Source organism: Protopterus annectens, chromosome 11.part0 (assembly GCF_019279795.1).
Source record: "Protopterus annectens isolate FY-2018-M chromosome 11.part0, PAN1.0, whole genome shotgun sequence".
Lineage (NCBI taxonomy): Eukaryota > Metazoa > Chordata > Ceratodontiformes > Protopteridae > Protopterus > Protopterus annectens.
Window position 1 is genome coordinate 745,525,869 of NC_056745.1, and position 14,747 is coordinate 745,540,615.

The 14,747-nt window shown below is 42.1% G+C and overlaps 1 protein-coding gene across 1 annotated transcript in view; it reads left to right on the forward strand.

Annotated features, from left to right (window-relative positions):
* Positions 1-14,747, forward strand: part of KLHL42 (kelch like family member 42) — a 365,428-nt gene that overhangs the window by 118,354 nt on the left and 232,327 nt on the right. The gene's annotated exons all lie outside the window — the stretch shown is intronic.

The following is a 14,747-nucleotide window of genomic DNA, read 5'->3' on the forward strand; positions in this document are numbered from 1 at the left end:
ATCCCTGTATATCACTAGTTGTAATAGTAGAATTGATGCCTTCATAGTCAAACACTTATTTTTTTTCCAGTCTTTTTTTATAGGCACTCAAATCCACCGTAATTCTATTGTATCCCTGCTGGAAGCAACTTTCCATGTTGGTATTTAACGCTCTCAGACTGTTATTTGACGTAATTTAGATCTGTAATGAAGAGTAACATCTTGTTCATTTTACCACTGCCTTTTTTCACTCCTTTAATTTCAGAATCCATATTATTAAATAGGGTGAAGAATTGTAACAGATATTGACATAGACAGATACATCACCATCCTTTTTATTTTCACTATAATTACAATAACCCGTGAAACCCTAGACCACCAGACGCTTACTGCTACCATTAGGAAAATTATATTTTCTTTCTGGTACTTTAGCCTCTAGTTCAACAACTAGTTATGCTTCTAGCTTTGCTGAAAAGGTATCACAGGTTAAAAAACTGACCTAGTTACTGTTTGTTTCTATACTTTTTTGCTAACTTGGAACTAAATAGACCGTTCCATAATGACCAAGATGTAGTCTGTCTTGGCTAAATATTGTAGGTTTCATAATCACAATTTTTCAAATAGCTAGTTCTGTTATGGAACTACTAATGCATACAACTCAGCACTAGGTAAATGAGCAGTAGCATTCTGTACAGTTTTCAGTATTACTCCTGCTTCCAACCCACCAGTCCAAGTATTCCTATATCATCTGCGTTTTTAGATTATTTTTCAAGATACTTTTGTAATAAAAATATCTATATAGTCAACATCAATGCTTTTTTTTTTTTAACTTGCAGTGATATAACAGAATATACCACCTTATGAACTTCACTTTCTTTTTTTTTTTTTAATTAAAAAAGTCCACAAATTTAAATGCCAGTTCACGTGTTTCATAGTAAGTGCCAGCAAAGCTGGCATTTCCCATATGAATACAATCCACAGGAACAATAATATCACAGACAATAGTTTTGTCCATTTATGGTTTTGATATGAATTGCCGATTTAGTCTGCTGTGAAAAAAAATCAGTTTTCTTTGTGTAATCCCCAGCTACTGCAATGCTTGCATAAGTAAGTTTTGGTTTTGTTACTGTGGGACTCTCTTGCTCACTCTGCATCTCTGTTCTCTCTGCTGCTTCCTTCCTGACCTCCTAAATCACATGCATTATCATCCAAGCCCTGTGCTTGCCTGGGAGTTGCTATTTATGATGGGACACCATCACTCTGCCATGAAAACTGCTAAACTGCTTTTCCGTCAGTTCACCCCAGGAAGAAGCAAACTCGTCTAATTGATCCTGCGACATCATTGTGACCAACATATTATCTTGTTCATAAATAATTGGAATGTAACAGTTTCAACCACTTTACCAATATGTTTCATTTCATTTTAGTCCTTCCATAGTATTGCCACAACCTCTGCTGTGTCTGTCCTTTCCACCACATTGGATCCTCCACTGAAAAGAGAGGAATTTCCCTCCTGTCTGATCAAATTTCCCATAGCCAGAGTAAATACCACCCTGAAAAGAGGTGGGACCAATGCAGTTAACAAAACATAAAACATATAATATAAAATTAAAAATATTTCAGCGTTAATGGAATTTTTGTATGCTTTTTTTTTGAATGAGTGGTCTCATAGGTGAATTTCTTCTCCAGTTCTGAACTGATCTTTAATGGTGGCAGTTAAGCTTTTGATATTATCTTAGTAGTCCTTTGAGGATCATGTTAAGAAATTTCAGTATTATAGTTCTCTCTCTTGGATTTTTAATTAGTTTGAACCTTTAACTACAGAACATTGTCAGAGGGTCTCCCCAGAATACTGTCTGTTTTAGTCAGTTTTGCTCTGCTGTTTACACTTAAAATCCCTCATCTCAGAAATAGTTCAGAATTTTTTTCATGACATTTTCATTAAATGTTATTGGCTTAATTATGTGTAAAACATAACTGGACTGTGATCCTTGTGTTCAGAGAGGTGTAGCTGCATCTTGGATCTTAATGGGGAGAAAAATTAATGTCATTTTTTATGTTGTAACTTAGATACAAAGAATGAAAAGATCACTTTTTATTTAGAAACAGACAGGTCTAAAATAACATCACATTTACTGTGACATCTCTCCACTGGACCAGTAATCAGGGAGCCTCAGTCCTTACCACTGGCACCTGTAGGTGATGTTCACCGAGAGGATAGCAGGTACACACACAGTTTTTCCCCTTACAGCTCTCTACATTAAGTGCAATTTCCCTAAAGAGCACACATTCAGTATGGGTATGATTTCTCCCGATTCCCAGTAAGGCTCCTGACTGGCACAGCTATAGAGTTGGGATCTCAGCTGAGTGTCCAAGCCAAGGCCTCCAGCACTCTTTCTGCCCAGCCAGTGCTTTGTGTCCTTGCCCATGTAGCTGACACACACTGTTTAAGATTTGATTTACACACACACACACGCACACACCTGGGAAAGGCTGGCAAAGGTTTACTAGCTATGCCCCCTTCTGCCCAGACTAGAATGTAGTTATGACTGCTACCAGACACTCCTGCCAGCTACCTTAAGGCTCCTCCAAGGGTACCCAATTAGTGAGTGAAATTACTATTAATGCAAATGGTATGTTTGACCAAGAGCAAGGCTATTAGGAGTGGCCCACACAGTGTCAACAAATATGCAAATACTCTCAAAATGTAAATATCTCTACAAAGATCAGCCACAATGAAAGGTTAAAATATATTTAATAATAATTAATAAAAGTAAATGAAAATACTGAATATATATTCACAGTGACATCATAGTTCAAAACTACAGGAAATACTTAAAATAACATGAAAAGACAGGCTGAGGCAAATAAAGAAACGCAATGTCTAAACTAAATTTCACTATACACTTGACTGCATCTAAGAGCATTATACTGTTCTCTAATAACTTATTTCATAGAGCAAGGCAGATGATGTGGTGAATGGTTCTTATTGTCAGGCCCAAGACAGAATACAGAATGCTCTGTCTTAGTAAGAGACTTCTCAAAAAATATCTAAAATATTACTTCTGAGATAGCTTGCAGAATGACATCCCTTTTGGTCATCTGACTTCTATTTGCAATGCAAACCCCATTGCTGGAAGCTGGCAGGACTTATCACCTACCTTTAAAAATACAAACACAAGGGCTTTTGCTCACATCTATGGCAGGTGCTAGAAGTCATAAAACAATTTCATACCCCCATGCTTCCAGAGTAGTAATTAGTTCACCTCAAAGGCAATACAGAAAGCCTGCTAGTACAGACTTGTTTCTCTGGTTGCATTGAAACTTGTGAGATAGCATCTTTACGCCCTAGTCTATAAAGTGATTTAATTTCAGAAATGTATCTAAAGTTTGCTGGACTGAGGTTAACCTTCCACTTTCATCTGTTAAAACATATACATGTAAACAGTTACAATAGCGCATGCACATTTCTGTTCTCTGTCCAGTAGGGCACACGATGCATACATTTCAAACACTAGCACTTTACATATACCTTTTCAAACAAATGTCTGTACAGATCAATTTGATATACATGACATACAGTTCTAATACATTTGTTAACACCAGCATCTTGTATGTCTTACAGTTCTAATACATTTCTAACGCAAGCATCTTGTATAAGTCATTTTGATATTCACAAATGACATACAATTCTTTACAGAATTCCAGCTAGTTGTGCTGGCAGTACCTCATTTTGTCACATCTCTCCTCCCCTTCGAAGACTCAAGCTAGTTTATAAAGTGCCCCTTGAGAAACATTGCTTGAGAGGAAGGAGCCTGTCTGGGAATACATTACCCAATACCCTGTCTTGAGATTCCAGCTGACTTTGCATTGCTGATCCCATTATAGTGTTGCACTATCATATCATATGTGTGCAACCCCAGGCTCCATCATACTAACATAGGATTTTGCTGGCTGGCTCCCTGTAGCCATAGATCCCCCTCAGACTCCTCTTGCATCCTACAGCAAATACTTAGCACCAGGGCATCCTTACCATGGTAAGGTTTCATCATGTTAACAGGATACAATTTGTGCCCCTGCCTTCTGCCTAGCAGTTCTACCAGGTAGTTAACATCACTGACGTTCCTTACCACATTGCAGGGTCCCTTCCAAGCTGCCTGCAGCTTATTGTATCTGACAGTAATGAGAACCATAACCTGCTGCCGTACAGCATACTCTCTGGCTTGAGCATTCCTGTCTTACCAGACCTTTTTATTCTGTTGGGCTTCTGCCAGGTTCTCCTGGGCCAAGCCCATGAGTTCTGTGATCCTTATTCTGAGGTTTAGGACATATGCCACAACAGACTCATTGTGGGATTGACACTCACCATCCCACTCATCGCAAATCAAATCTAGAGGTCCCTTCACCCTATGCCCATACAGCAACTCAAAAGATGAAAAACCTGTGGATTCCGGGAGACCTGTCTATAAGCAAACAGATGGGGCAAATATTCATCCCACTGCCTCTTAAAAACTGGTCTTTAAATGCCTGTACCATGGTCTGTAGTGTAGAGTTTAACCTCTCCACCAGCCATCATTCTGGGGGTGGTAGGTGGTGGTCTTTAGGTGTTTGACCCGACAGTGCTTCCACAGACAAGCCAGCAGGTGTACATGAAATTGGCACCTCTGTCAGTCAGTATTTCCTTTGGGAAACCTATCCTGCCGAAAATCTCTAACAAAGCATTTGCCACCATTTTTGCTTCAATGAAGGACAGGGCCATCACTACAGGGTATCTGGTAGCATAATCTACTACCACTAGGATATACTTATTCCCTGTGGAACTTGGGGTACTTGGAGGCCCCACATTATCCATAGCTACCCTTTGAAACGGCTCCTCAGTCACAGAAAAGGGCATCAAAGGAGCTTTGACCTTGTCTCCTGCCTTGTTTACTTTTTGGCACTGCTCACAGGTCCTGCAGTACCTTGTTACATCCCTTGCAATTCCAGGCCAGTGAAAGTTCTGCATAATATGTTTCTTGGTACACTTTGTGCCCATATAACCTGCAAAGGGAATGTAGTGGGCTATGGCTAGGAGTGCATGACAGTAGCCTCTGGGCACTACCAACTGCTGTATTCTCTCACCCTCTTGCCCTCCCTCAGGGCTCCATTCTCTGTACAGTAACCTTTTGTTCCAGTATATGGATTCCCCTTTTCCTTCAGAATTAGGCACCTCTGTTGCTACCTCCCGCAAGCCTTGTAATATAGGGCCTGAGAGCTGAACCTGTCTCAACTTTGTCTTTATAAGCCTTCCCAGCTCCCCCTTCCACAGGAAGTCTGGTATCCTCTGACAGTTGGTGCCTCACTGTCAGCCTGGGTACTACTACTCACCTCTGCCCTTGCAGTCACTCTGTCTAAGGGAACATCTGTACCCACCAGCAGCTGTAACTCACCTTTAGTCTCATTGCTACAGGGTGGCTCCCTCCCTGAAGTAGCCACATCACCAGTCCTGGCTTCAGGTATGTGGTCTTTGTAGGTCCCCCCAGGCTACACGACCCACATGCCTGTCTCGAAGCCTGACTGGGTGCAACTGCATGCACACAATCTACTGCATTATCAAAATCGTCCCTATCAAGACATCTGCAGGCATATCCTCAAACACACATACTTGCTTCCTCTTTCCACCCTCCCAGTCCAAGTGAACCCTAGCCAAAGGTATTTGGAATGGGGCCCTCCTAAAGCTCTGACTGGAGTAGACTGGCCAAGCAAGTAGTGCTCCTCTTTAACCATTGTAGGCTTCACAATGGTTAGGTCAGAGGCTGTCTCTCTCTTAGCAGTGGCCTGTTTTACATCTACAAAGATAGCATATAACCTCTTGTGGTAGTTTCGTACCCTTGTTTTCACCAGACAACTTATCACTGACATTCTGTTATTCCCACTTGCTGGCTCTCCCACCTTTTGTTCCCCACCTTGCTTCCATGGACATGTATATGCTCCATTGCTCCACTGGTAACATTTAAAACATTTAACCCTTGATCCTGGCCATTTACCTGAAGTAGCGGCTTCCACATATACTGGTGGACTCTGTTGTGGTGATTTAGGCTACCCACCCTGGGTTCCCTTATACCCATGTGCAGCACTGGGTATCCCTTTTCTGTGCAGTGATGCCCTGCTTGCTAGGTATAGGTCTCCTCTTTTCCCCAACTCATCTGCAGTGTTGCATTCCATATCTGCCAACCAGATTCTCATATCCTCAGGCAAAGCGTTAATGGCTTGTTCCCTTACCGAAAGGTCTGCCAGTCCTTCAAAAGTGTTGACCTGACATTAACTCACCCACCTATGAAAATAAGTGCTTAACTCGGCAATATAATCACACACACGTTCATTTACCTTGCATGTATGCTCACTGAACTTTTTTTCCTTAAGCTTCAGGTGTTAACTTAAAGCATTCCAGTAAACAATTTTTAACTGTATTATAATTTAAGCAGTCAGTATCAGACAATTTAGAAACAGCACTTATACCTTTACCATGGAATAAGGGGGGTCAAGAACCATACCGAGAGCCTTTGGTCAGCATTGTACTGTTTACATACCCTTTCAAACATACAAGTACAACTGTCAAAATTATCACCCTCTATAAATTGTGGAAAAAATTTACTGACCTTTATAGCTTCTGGGGTTAAGTTATTCCCTTCCCCATTACCTCCATGACCCTGGCGAAGAGTCAGCATTTCCTTTTCATGTCGTCTCTGCTTGTCATTTTCCTCAGCTTCCAGACATCTCAGTCTCTTTGCTGATTCTAATTCCATGCATTTCTCCTTTTCTTCAGCCTCCAAATGCCACAGCCTCTCTGCTGATTCTAGTTCCAAACATTTGGCCTCCAGTTCAAGTCTGTTTAACTCCTGATGGATTTTTAAGTCCTATGAAGAAAAGTTGAACTGTCCATTTTCTGAGAGTTATACATCCCAAATGTCAGTTTATTTGTCTTCCTGGTTGCTGGTCTGTGATGCAGCTGTGAGTAAAGCTGCAGTCATTTCCCCTTTAGTCTGGTTGGCATGTACCAGTCCTTTGGCTTTGCACATCTCAGTCAACTGACTCCTTTTTAGATTGCAGTAATCCTCAGCTGACATCCTTGCCTGCTCTCTCTGACTGACTAAGCTACCAAAAAATAAATAAAACTATTGTGATATGAAATTCTGAATGTCTACCATGTTGCTGCTTGAGATGTGGTGATCCATCCACTGCCAGTAAATATGTGATGTAGCTATCCCTCCATTGCCAACCAATATGTGATGACCCTCCACTGGACCATTAATTATGGAGCCTGAATCCTCACTACTGGCACCTGTGAGGGACGTTCACTGGGAGGATAGGAGGTACATGCACATTATTTCCAGATGCGTCTTTCTGCATCAAATGCAGTTTCCCCTTAAGAGCACACATAGACCACAGTCAGTCTGAGGTTGGTCTCTCCCTCTTTCTTCAGATCCCCAGTAAGACTGCCCACTGGCACAGCTATATTGTTGAGACATCAGCTGAGTGTCCATGCCAAGGCCTCCAGCACCCTCTCTGTCCAACCAGTGCTTCATGCCCCTGCCCAAGCAGCTGACGCACACACTCTTGGAGATTTGATTTACATACACAAACACACATACACACACACACACACACACACACACACACATGGGAAAGGCTGGCACAGGTTTACTAGCTATGCACCATTCTGCTCAGACTATAAGGTAGTTAGGACTGCCACCATTCACTCCTGCCAGCTACCTTAAGGCTCTTCCAAGGTTACCTGATACACTGAGTGAAATTTATATTAATACAAATGGTAGTTTGACCAAGAGCAAGGCTGTTATGAGTGGCCATGCAGAGTCACCAAATAAATATGCAGATACTCTCAAAACTTGATATCTGTACAATGATCAGCCTCAATGAAAGGTTAAAATATATAGTAAATAAAAGTACATGAAAATACTGAATATATATTCATAGTAACATCAGAGTTCAAAACCACAGGAAATACTTAAAATAACATAGAAGGACAGGCTCAGACAAATAAAGGAAAACCGTATCTAAACTAAGCTTCGCTGTATTCCTGACTATATCTAAGAATTATACTATTCCCTAATAACTTACTTAATAGAGCAAGGCAGATGATGTGGTGAATGGTTGTTCTTGTTGTCAGGCCCAAAACAGAATACAGAATTATGTTCATTGTGTTTCACTGTTGCAGTCATTACTCTTGGGTTATCCTTCTGGCAGGCTACCCGCAGTCGGCCTGATTTCCAAAGTCCTGGTCCGGCGTCGGTTGCTGTCGCCTCTTCCCTGATGTCAGCGCCAGGGGTATAAAAGATGCAGCTGAAGCCATTTTCTTCAGTCTTTCTTGCCGCGCGGTGCCCGAAGCAAAAGCAGTTTGCAAGTGCCGGTCGGCTGACCCCTGAGATTTTCGAAATTGAATTTCAGATCCGAAGTCTTCAATAAAGCTAAGTACCCCGTTGGGGAAACTTTTTCCTTGCTCCAGACCGATGTCAGAAAAAGTTAACAATTGTATTTCTTGTGGGAAGCAAATACCTCATAAGGATTTTCATTCTTACTGTATTCCTTGCCTAGGCCCTGACCACAATGTAGCTAGTTGTCGGTTTTGAGCTAGATTTAACCAACGCACAATAAAGCGTCGGTACGACTTTGCTTTCCATTACTTTGGCCAAAGGTTTAACTATATAATGCCATCGGAACAACCGACGACCGGAATTCATAAAAAGCGCAAGGATAAAGAAAAGGGCAGGCATCCGAGGTCCAAAACTGACAAGCGAAGCCTCTTTTAGGCCAGTCGGTGCTCAGTGAGGCGCTTTTGCAGCCCCTGACTCCCACTACCCCAGAGCCACAGGCCGCTTCCGACTCCCACATGGAGACAACTAGGCCGCTGGATACTCAAGGTATTGGCGATTCAGAAACTAATCCCTCAGATGGGTCCGGAGCCGCTGAGCAGGCATCGGCTTCTGAGGGTGTCTTCAGACCTACACAACTTTATATCAAGCCTACTTCAGCATCCAAGACAAAGTCTAAAACAGTTTTAAAGACAAGGAAACAAGTACAGCATTCTCCAGGACAGACTTCTATGCCTAAGAAACAGATGCTCAAAATGGCCGAAGACCTAATTACTTTGATCAGAGGTTCCCATCCCCCACCTGATAAAGAGGCCTAGGCAAGATACTGAATATGATTCCTCTGATCAGGTTTCCATTTCTTCTGATTCCTCTTCAGAACAGGGATATTCTATTCCTCCCTATGAGGATTCTGATGCTGAAGATTGTATTCATTCAGCCTCTCCTCCTGAGGATTATTCTTTTGGGGAATCCCTGCATACCATGAGGGAGCATTTCCACTGGGAGAGCCAAGATTATTCAGATTCTAAGAAAAGGCTTAGAGACTTTCTTTTACTACCTCAGCACAGACCTCTTGCAATTCCTCCTGTTTTGGTCATAGTAGATGATGTATTTTCAGAGTCCGGCCTGTCTCCAGATTCGTTATCTCCTGCACCTGTTAAGCCGGACAGATACTACAGGGTCCCAGATTCCCATAAATTTCTATATAAAAACCCTGCTGCAGACCCAGAAACTATCTCACAGGGTCCCAAAGGGGTGAAGGCTGCTACTGCCCCCTCGGATAGAGATTCTAGGGCTCTGGACAGATGGGGGAAAAACGTCTACACTTCTACTACCTTGGCTGTAAGGGCTTTAAATTGTCAATTTCACATGCTCAAATATCAGCAATATTTAATGTCTTTGTTAAAACAAAAAATGTTGACAAATTCTGAATGTTCTGAGAACAAAGATTTGCAGGATTTATTGCATGCAGCTGAACATGTGGGAAAACATACTTTGCAATGTGGTTATGATTCACTGGAGGCCTCATGCAGGGCCTCTGTTACAGGTTCTGTTATTAGAAGGCATGCTTGGTTAAAAGAACAGAATCTGCCTGATCATGTTAAGGCAAAATTATTGGATGCTCCATTACAGCATGATACTTTGTTTGGTGTTAAGGCAGAAGAGGTGTTAAAGAAAATGGAGGATAAAGCTAAATCTATGCAGACAGTAAAGGATTTCTTACAGGTACAACCACCCAAATTTAGCAGAAACTGGCCTTCTAAGAATTGGCCCTTTCCAGCGTCAGGCCACAAAGAGGCAGATTCTGACACCCTAAAGGCAGGCAACAGCCCCAGGGCTCATACAGGCCCAAACATTGGGGTGATTCTACCTCCAAAAGCGGAGAAGACAAATCACAGCCTTATAGGAAACAGTCCCAATGACTTCCCTCTGCCAGTGCCAAGCACTTACCTTTTGGCAGCACTCTTAGGGGGAAAGCTAGCACTTTTTTCACAAAACTGGCACAGGATCACCCAGGACAAATGGGTCTTAAATATAGTCTCTTAGGGCTACAGGTTCCACTTTCACACCCTTCCAAAGGCAAAAGATATGCCAGACCTGCCACACAATCAATGGGCAGAGGCACAAAAACAAATTTCATCTCTCATGGACATGATGGCTGTTTAGCCAGTGCCACAACAAGAGCAGGGACAAGGACTTTACTCAAGACTTTTCTTAGTGCCAAGAATGGACAAAGCCTGGAGACCAATTCTGGACCTGTCTATTCTAAATACTTTTCTGGATGTTCCAAAATTCAAAATGTTGACTCTGCAGCAACTTCTGCCCATATTGGGCACCAAGGCTTGGCTTGTAACTTTGGACCTCAAACACCTGCATGTACCAATCAGACAGTCTTGCAGAAGATACCTCAGATTCATAGCTGGCACAATGCACTACCAATTCTCTGCACTGCCCTTTGGCTTATCTACTGCGTCCAGGGACTTCACAAAATGCCTGGCACCAGTAATTGCTTTTTGCAGACAAAGAGGAATTCAAATATATCCCTACTTGGACGACTGCCTTATTCAAGCAGAGACCAAAGACATTCTACTAAAGCATCTGGCGTTTGTAAAAAGATTACTAATTTGCCTAGGATACACAGTAAACGAAAATAAATCAAAACTAGTACCCTCTCAAGAGATAATATTCCTGGGTGCAAGCTTAAATACAACTGCCCAGATGGCTTATCTCACGCCAGACAAATAAAGGCAACTGACTTCTTACTTCAAAAAGATGTCAACAAAGACCCACTTATCTGCAAGAAAAATTCTGCAGACTCTGGGCTACATGGCGTCTTGCATTCTACTAATTCCATGTGCAAGACTGCATATGAGGAAACTACAGTGGTATCTAAAAAGTGTTTGGACTCAACATTGCCACAGCCTGGAAACATTAATTACTCTCATTCTCTGCCTGCAACAGGAGTTTCGATGGTGGGCTCAGGCCTGTCACCACAACAAGGGACAGCCATTCACTTTACCCACAGCTAGGCAGACAGTAACAACAGATGCATCAGACTATGCCTGGGGGGCACACATGGCAGGAAAATGTATTCAGGGCACATGGCCCACAAGCCAAATGCATCTTCATATCAATCAAAAAGAGATGCTAGCTGTACAGAATGCCCTGACAGCCTTCAAGGACCTACTTCATCCAGGACAACTGCTGATAAAGATGGACAATACTACAGTCATGTGGTACATAAACAAGCAAGGAGGCACACATTCCTATCCCCTCTGCAGACAAACCATGACTTTGTGGAACACAGCATTGACTTATCAAGTGCACCTGCAAGCACAGTTCCTGCCAGGAAAGAAAAATACTTTGGCAGACAAACTAAGCAGAAACCTCATGGATCCTCATGAGTGGAAACTAGATCCACAAATCTTCAGCATGATGACAGGGAAATGGGGATGCTCAGACATAGATCTATTTGCTTCCCCTCTCATTTGTCAGCTACAGAAATTCTGCACTCGGGCATATCATAAACAAGCATGGAAAGTGGATGCCCTTTCATTCAGCTGGAAAGCCCTTACAGTATATGCCTTCCCTTCTCTGTCTCTCCTCACCAAGGTACTCCGAAAGGTCAGACGAGAAGTCAAAAATGATCCTGATTGCCCTAGACTGGCCACGCCAGCACTGGTACCCAATCCTAAAGAGCTTGTCTCAAGGCCCAGCCTGGACATTGCCTCAAATTCCTCATTTGCTGACCCAACAAAACAATCAGATCCTACACAGCCAACTCAGAACTGTAAATCTGGCTGCATGGCGGATAATGTAAACTTTAAGAACACACCTCTCTCTAAAGCAGTTATGGATGTTATTTTGGAGGCCAGGAGGCCCAGCACCAGAAAAGCTTATGCAGAAAAATGGAAGAGATTCTGTGCTTGGAACCAGGCACAGGGAATTGACACGCTGGTACCAAATATTCCTCAGGTTTTACAATATCTAACTAAGATGCTGGACAAAGGCCTATCCTTCTCATCAATTAAGATCCATGCCTCTGCCATTTCAGCTCACTACAGTACGGAACCACCTATATTTTCTCATCCACTGCTAAGGTAGTATCTCAGAGGGGCCAAAAACATAAGACCTCCAAGGAGAGCACCAATACCTGCATGGGACCTCAATTTTGTCTTGGAAAAACTCACACTGCCTCCTTTTGAGCCAGCCAATACAGCTGAGATAAAATATTTATCATGGAAAACAGCTCTTCTCCTAGCAATTACTTCAGCAAGAAGAGTCTCAGAGTTATAGGCACTAATGGCTGTGGAACCTTTTATTATTTTCCATCCGGACAGGGTTTCTCTAAGGACAAACCCTACATTTATGCCTAAGGTAGTGTACAGTGTGGCTCTTAATCAAACCATACATTTGCCTAACCCGCAGAATAAGGGGGAGAGACTTCTGCATTCATTGGACATACACAGACAGCTACGCTTTTACTTGGACAAAACTAAAGCTTTCAGAAAGACTGAGCAACTCTTAGTGGTATATGCTGCAGGATCACAAGGAAATGCTATTTCAAAGCAGACTATTTCAAAATGGATAGGCCACTGCATTCATTTCTGCTATTCACAACATGGCAAATCAGTGCCTAAGGGCATTAGGCCACATTCTACCAGAGCAGCAGGCACTTCAGCAGCCTTCCTCAGAGGAGTACTAACCAAGGACATTTTGGAGGCTGCAACCTGGACTTCAGTGCACACTTTTACAAAGCACTACCACTTACCTCTTTACTCTAAGTCCAGAGCAGGCTTTGCCACTACAGTTCTGCAGGGCCTCATAGCCACACCTAATTCTATTTAGGCCTAGCCACCCAACCTCAGTTTTGGGATTCAACCCAAGAGTAATGACTGCAACAGTGAAACACGATGAACATAGTACAGTTTTGTACCTACCATAAATGTAGATGTTCGAGTGTATTCACTGTTGCGGTCCAAGTTACCCTCTCTCCATCCCCCTTTTCATTGCTGGGACTTATCTGTACTTCTCTTCCCTATACAACCTATGTGGTGTATTTGCTTATAGATGAAGGTTATGTGCATGCTTTTTTATGATCAGTATTTTTTTAGCCTACCCTTTTGGGGGCACCTGACATCTGGGGCAAGAAAAACTGAAGAAAATGGCATTGGGTGCATCTTTTATACCCCTGGCTCACTGACGTCAGGGAAGAGGTGACAGCAACTGACGCGGGGCCAGGACTTTGGAATTCAGGCCGACTGCTGGTAGCCTGCCAGCAGGATAACCCAAGAGTAATGACTGCAACAGTGAATACACTCGAACATCTACATTTATGGTAGGTACAAAACTGTACTTTCTGTCTCACTAAGAGACTTCTCAAATATCTAAAATATTACTTCTGAGATAGCTTTCAGAATGACATCACTTCTGGTCATCTGACTTCTAGTTCCAATGCAAACCCCCATTGCAGGAAGCTGGCAGGACTTACCTACCTTTAAAAATACACACACAAGGAGTTTTGCTCAGATCTGTGGCGGGTGCTGGAAGTCATAAATCTATTTCATGCCTCCATGCTTCTAGAGTAATAATTAGTTCACCTCAAAGACAATACAGATAGCTTCCTAGTACAGACTTTTTGTCTCTGGTTGCATTGAAACCTGTGAGATACCATCTTTATCGTCTAGCCTTAAAGTGATTTCATTTCAGATATTTTTCTAAAGTTTGCTGGACTGAGGTTAACCCTCCAGGTTCCTCTGTTAAAACATATACATTTAAGTAGTTAAAATAGTGCATGTACATTTCTGTTCTCTCTGCAGTAGAGCACACTGTGGATACATTTCAAACACAAGCATTTTACAGATATTTTTCAACACAAATGTTTGTATAAATCAGTTTGATATACACATGACATACAGTCCTAATACATTTGTAACACCAGTATCTTGTATGACATACAGTTCTAATACATTTGTAGCACAAGCATCTTGTGTAAGTCAGTATGATATTCACAAATAATATATAATGATTTACAGAACTCCAGGTAGCTCTACTGGTAGTACCTCCTTTCGTCACAATTACATATTTATATTTTTCACAGTGTTTCCTTATTTTACTCTCAAGAGAAATGAAAGGTACATATCTGATCCAGTGTTGTCCATTTTAATCTGATTCAACAGATAGGTCTCAGATTTGACTCTGATCTTGTCTCAGCACTTCCAAATGCATGGATCCAGGGCTTTGACTTCTGCCTTACCCATAATCCCTCTCTGCCTCTCCCTGAATATCTTTGTCTTATTTGCTGCCTGAACCAAATGGTTATGCAATTGTAGAGGCTCTGATCTCCACTTTTCTGTGAGGATACCTCAATAAAAAATTTCCATTTTCTTCTTTTCTTGT